General features: G+C 41.9%; 1 long non-coding RNA gene across 1 annotated transcript; it reads left to right on the forward strand.

Annotated features, from left to right (window-relative positions):
• Nucleotides 1-2,846: 2,846 nt before the first annotated feature.
• Nucleotides 2,847-6,314, forward strand: LOC146457396 (uncharacterized). The gene is made up of 2 exons (XR_014858506.1): nucleotides 2,847-3,070; nucleotides 5,650-6,314. It is a non-coding gene; the product is annotated as an uncharacterized LOC146457396 (long non-coding RNA).
• The last annotated feature ends 267 nt before the right edge of the window (nucleotides 6,315-6,581 follow it).

Consider the following 6,581-nt stretch of genomic DNA (forward strand, 5'->3'; position numbering starts at 1 on the left):
GGGGGGGGGGGGGACGCCATACATTGCTTTGTATTTTACTGTTTTCTAGAAGAACTGTTGCTTCATTATTTCTAAAAAAAAAAATTGCGTGGTTACCCCCAATTTTCTTTTTGGATTTCAATAGCCCTTGCTAAGATCTGCTTTCCCCGTATAGTCATAAACCACACGAAAATACTTCCCTATTAGTAGGCACCGTCCTTAGACATTTTACAGGTTGGGTATGAAACATGTTCTAAGCATTGACACTGTGTATGGGGAGCCGAAACGATGGAAGGAAGGATGGCGATCAGCAGATAGCTTGTTAACCTGCTCTTTAGTGGGAAATAAGGCAAGCGTAATGGGAAAGCGCAGCAAACTGGGCCGTCACTGAGGTCGTCCGACTCCTTTATGATCACAGGCAACCGAGGGACAACTATCTTTAAGGAGAGAGGGCTCCTTGAGGGTTCTTTCGTTCCCCCACCCTAACTCCCCCCCCCCCCCTCCTACCACACCTCACCCATTAGGTCCCCACAATCAAACCATCTGGAACCTGGCTCACCCTGACAGACCCTTCGCTTTTGAACGAGTACTTAACTTACTTCAGATTTGAGTAACAATAAATTTCTTTACGCGCGGGTGTAACGCCGAAGCAATTACGCGCGAGCAAACACATCTAAATGATCAAGGAAAACAAGCAAGCAGCGGTGATAAACATCAAAAAACTTGTGCATTTTATATAAGGACGTTTCGTGTGCTGGTCAGCATACAACTATATATAAAATGGTGATAAGGTGTCTGGAACAATCTTAACAATGAATCTATGATTAAAGTAGTACAGTACGTAGTAAACAAAGTTTCTTTGATTTTGAATCACTTTTGCCCGACGCTAAAATATCAAAATGATCCCACTTGATATTGTGTCCGGTGGATGTGTCAGCATTATGGTTGACGCCCTGTCATTTTTAGCGAGGGCCTTAAAGTGTTCAGTTTTCCGGCTGTCATGAAGTCGTCGCTTTGTTTTTCCGATGTAAAAATAATTGCAGTCCCAGCAACCGGCTTTGTAAATGATACTAGATTGTTGAGAACGATTCAAGCTGTCCTTTTAAGGAAAGAAAGATTCATGATCCAGTGAGGGTTTTGAAAAATTGTCTTAAGGCTCATTGACAAAAGAGTAGAACTTATATGCACAGGATTTCAGGCTTTAGAGATTTGGTCGCTCTGTAGATCTAAATAAGGTAACAGGATAGTGATTTCTTTTTTAGGAACCGTGGAGACAGCCAGGGCTGTTTGGCTTGTTTCTGTTTTTGTTAAGAACATCGTTAACGTTGTAGGTGATTAGACTAGCATACGAAACGTCATACAAGTTATATAAAATGCTCAAGTTTCTTACGTTTATCACCAATGTTTGTATTTTATTTCAGATCAAGCTACGATGGCCCAAGAACAAAAGTATTTATGAACAAGCCATTCACGACTCCAGAGCTCTTCCCTTTTGCGCATATGACGTAGTCAAAGCCGAGCGGCTCTGGGGTCGAAAATGTGAACAAGCAAGCAGTTCTTACAGCGCACAAGTGAGTGGGTTTTCCCCATTTTCGTACCCAGAGCCCCCATGGATTTTAAAATTGTCCAACCGCTGACCAAAAGATCGTAGGCTCTGGGGACGAGGATGGGTTTTCCACGAAGTGTGTGCAGAAGTGCGCATGCTCAAAATGGAGGCCGTACGAAACGGTTTTTTTTATCGTAAATTTCTCGAAATCTAGCCGTGCGACTTAAGCTCAATTTTTGATATTTTTATTTTATATACATCAATATTCAGACTTTTTTTTTTTTCAAAATTCCCATTTTTGACATTTTCGTTTCATTTTCTTACAGAGTTTGTAACTTGTAAGAGCGTTTATTTTGATCAAATGATTTTGAGTTAAGAGTTTGAGGAAGGGTCGTAATGGTAGATTTTGAGTAAAACGTTTTCAAAGAATTATAGCCCAGTACTCTGACGGCCACTTGTTTTGAAAACAACACTTATCAGCACTGAGACACACGTACCATCCCTGTGGTATGGCCAATACCGTACGCATGCGCACAACCATATCACCCGGGCAGTGGCAGCCATGGACAGCTGTTTCGCCCTTGTTGGGGCTCATCAGCATGACATAGCCGCCGGGTCAAGAAGCGGGAGTAAACCCGCGCATCGAGACCCTTTAGTGCCAAGGTGAGTGCATAGCACTCCTTTAAGCGCCAGCTCCACCGTAGGCAAGTGGTAGCTGTTGGTTGGGAACCGCAAAACAGTTCTCCCACGGCAATGCGTATGGGGATGGGATCACTTACAGACCTGTGTGCTCAAAATAAATTGTAAACAACACTCATCAGCACTGAGACACACACTTGTTTTGAGCCACTTTTAGCAAGAGCATTGTAAAATAACAAACATCCATTGTCTTGTATGATGGTTTTTACTTTGCATTTGATGTTTGTTCCCTTACAATAAGCACCAGTGATCGCATCATTGAAAGCATCTGGTGACCCCATAAACTGTAGTAAGCCACCTTAAGCTTGGCTGTGTGTAGGTTGCAAAGCCCAGGTGAGAAGCTTGAACCACCGAAGTCCCTCAAAACAAACGATACGAGTCCATTTTCCGACCAACGAATAGTGTGAGCTCTTAGGGCACTATCGAGCATAAGTCGCCCACCTCTTTCATTTATCAATAACACAATTCGGTAAGCGGTTCAAGTCTCCTGGGGGTTGACAGCCAACCGACCAAGTTAGTATACTTGTTTCATTGCATTCACCCGTAAAAACGGCTAAAATGGTTGTTTTAATTTAAAAATAACTGCACGTGTCATTCAGACCGTGTTATTTCCGAGGCTGAAATATAGGAAAATGACGTATTTTGTTCTGGGCTGGGCATGGGAAATTTGTTTGCCTACATTTGAGCACGTCTTTTTCGTGGCATGAATATTTAGCAGGCTGTTCGTGTTTTTTTAGAGTACTGTCAATAAATATGCAAATTTGAAGAGACAAATACTGATCAAAACAAAGGTTGTTCGGCAGACGAGGTGCGCATCGTGGTTTTACATGCAACAAAGAAAGGAAGGTATGATCAAAGAACGAAACTTTTTCGTTGCTTGTTCTTGTACACTGTCTCTGTAACTGTTGTGTTATTGCTAGGCTCACTAAATTCGGCTAACGCTAGCGTATTTTTTTCTGCACTGTGAACATTGAAGGCTAGCTTTGTGCGTAGTACCTGATATTGGTCAATCATTTTTCGGTTGTGTGGGCATACTAAGGCAAGCCTTATTTGACTGTCCGTCTTGACTCGAGCACAAGCATCTCATGGGATAAAAAGTCTTCGAGCAGTATCGTGAATTCGTTCGTTTTGAAATTTCCCAGATAATTTCCATATTACTTGCATGAAAATAGCCCATGCGTGTTGTTTACGCTGTTGACACATCAAAGATCGTTGTCGCAGCACTTTACCGATTTGTCTGCTTATCACAAGAACATCCGACTGATCTAATTATTTACAAGTCGGTGTGTTTAACCAGCGTTTTTTTTTTTCACCTTTCAAAACCAGTGCTCCACTCCGTGCTTCATGTACGTAAACATGCACACATCCGCGAACTCGCGAGAGCGCGAAAAGATCAATTAAGTTCTGCATTTAAAACCAAACGCATCTAAGTGCTGTGTAACTGCTCCTTTGGAAGTGCGAAGTTCAATTCGTTTCTCGGTATAGTAATTGCCAAAGGTTTTCATTTGCGCGGTTTGAGATACTTTTAATTTCAAATATCGACGTCTTGTGGGATTTGCTTAAGCTGCTTTTTTAAAAACTATTTTAGATAATTTGTTTGTTCTCTGCATTTAATTAAATCACAGAGGTACCAACTGAATGGGTGCATCCAATGGTTTATTTGTGTGGGAACCTCAAATGGTGACGAGTGAAATTAGGAAATAATTTCACACTGACGCATTTTGTCAGCAAAATTCTAAATTATTAGACTTTTGACAAATTGCAAGTGAAATTATTTTCTAATTTCACGAGTATACCATATGATTACCTTTTAGTTAATAACACGGGTGACTCTGCGGGTGGCAAATTCCGCTCACAATCGTGAGTTTTTGATTTGAGTTTTTGAATTTTGCAATTTAACATGTGAAATTATTAACGGTAACGTGGAAATTTCGCACTCTCCCAGTAAGTACGCAAGGTGTGATTGGTCAATTTTACGATCCGTTTTCAGTCACTGTACGGCCTGCTAAATTTGAAAACTTTTCCTGCGCGCCCGATTAACCTCAGAGGTATACGGCCCATAAATTAACGGGAAAAATCTTTGTCCGTAACTTACAGTACGGGCCTCGAACTCGGTGAATTTCGCGGCGAATTTCATCGCCAACACACCTGGCGATTTTTTTCGCCGATCGCGACGATGTGGCACTTTAATCTTGTTCCCGGGCTCCATCGAGGAGCAAGTTTTGAAAAGCCATGTGATAAAATCGCCCAACCTGATTAGTTGACTTTACTGGCGATTCGCAGCGATGAGCGTAGAAAACGCGGGAACGGGCCCACTTGGCGAATTTAATCGCCGATTTCTGACATGCCAGATATCGGCGATTTTATACGCCGATCGCGGCGACCGTCGAAAATCGCAATCGCTGCACCGAGCACACCTGACGATTTTCCCCGATCAAGGGGATCAGCGTATAAAATCGGCAGGTGTGTCGCCGGTTTAAGAGGTATGTATTCGCTTACATAATTTGCCTCCAAAAGAGCACAAAATGATCTGGGAGCTCTCTAGAACAACATTTTAAATACTTTGTTTAAATGTTCTCGTTGGGAGCCCTTGCATTAAGCAAAGGGTTTACAGTTTTATTTTGACAACTCCGAGACAATTTGAGTGTGCTTTGAGCGTGGGTCGATACTAAATACTCGATGACATCAATATTCAGATTTCTTGCAAAATATCGATACCTGTGAGAAATATCGACTTTTTCGATCCCTTTCGATACTGTTCACGTGACCACTTACTTGACTATTTGAAGCTGTTTTAGTGCCCGAGCTTGAAGGAAGTATCACAAAATTAAAGTTGAAACACTGTTACTAGGGCGGTTTGTTCAATGTTTACGGACCACAAAGAGTGTTTTCACAGAAAAGTCTTGGATGATGACGTCACAGTATTGGTATCGATTATCGATATCGACAAAATGCCAAGTATCGGTTAATATCGTACCCGTAACGGATCGATTTGAGAAACTGGTATCGGCCCACCCTAGGTGTGCGTCGATAAAACGTTCTTCACAGCCTCGTTCCTAGGGCTTTTCCTTTGTAAATTGAAAACGAGGTTCCATTTTTCACTTTCCTACTAAACAGCCTAATTTCGATCTATTAAAATTCAGTCTGAAACTATAACATCACTTCGAGGCGCCGGGAAATAAATTAATTGTAGAGTTTATATGGGTTTATCCCCGGAGCCTTGCAGCAATGGTTATTGTTTCAGGTTGAATTTTAATATATCGAAATTTGGCTATTGCAATTTCGATTTTCCGCCGCTCTCTCAGTGTGTCCGGGGCCTCCTCCCCGACAAAAGAGTACGTTCTGAGAGGGAGTGCGCTGGTCAGTTCCCGGAAGAGCGGCTGATAATCGAGTCTCGCTAAATTAAAGTACTCACTTCTCTCTAGGTCTGTGAAGAAAACATGATTTTTGGAGAAGTATTGGTGTTGGCGTTTTTGGCCACCTCTCTGGGGTTGCTGGGAGTATCAATTCACGGGATATTCACGTCCAAACACAACTCCATCATGGAGATGAGAAAACTGGAAGACCAGATGATGCAGAAATATGGCTGGGCTCCGTCTGTTCCTTATAACCCTTACGCCTAAATCAATGGACACCGTTTGTAAATGACGGAGATGTGTGCCTGACGCTTTAAAGGGATGTCAGAGACTTAGCTAGCGGTTGAAATACTTATCTATTTGATGTATTTTACTGTGCTTTATATACACGCGTGTCTTCATGTCAAGAATGACGTGCGTCCAGCAAGGAAAATGATTCAGGCTGTTTTCCTTTAGTGTGCAAAGCCAAGAAACTTCTTAGTGATACGAGCAGTTGTTCAAAATGGCTCCATCGACAACATGAACGTCATCAATCTTTTCTAGTTCATTTTACGGAGTATTGTAAATTACGTATTGGAAAACTTTACAAAATACAAGCACTGTAGTTTCATTGCACATACAAATAGTTGATCCCTGATTTAGAACCTTCATGAATTAAAGTTGTTTCATTTTGATGTGCTAAGAATTTAAAATTGATGAAGAGAATAAAGGCATTTTTTCTTGTGGCAAAGCTTGTCATCGGGCCACCCAGATTCAACGCGCGCTCATGGAAGAACTTTTAATTATTCGTCATTATATATTAGCAGACTCGTACCCAGTCGCTATTTTCGTGTTTTGTGGGGTGAGAAAATTGGATACGAGGATGGATTGAGGCACGCAGGGTGTAATGGGAAGAGGCGAAGGCAAAATAGCGACTGGCAGATTTCGTTTGACAGCTCGTGCAATCGTGCGTGGAACCGCGCCGTGCAGTGCTCTTTTTCAAGAAAACGGAGTAATTTTAG

The sequence above is a fragment of the Pavona decussata genome, unplaced genomic scaffold (genome assembly GCF_977016875.1).
Source record: "Pavona decussata unplaced genomic scaffold, jaPavDecu1.1 SCAFFOLD_244, whole genome shotgun sequence".
Lineage (NCBI taxonomy): Eukaryota > Metazoa > Cnidaria > Anthozoa > Scleractinia > Agariciidae > Pavona > Pavona decussata.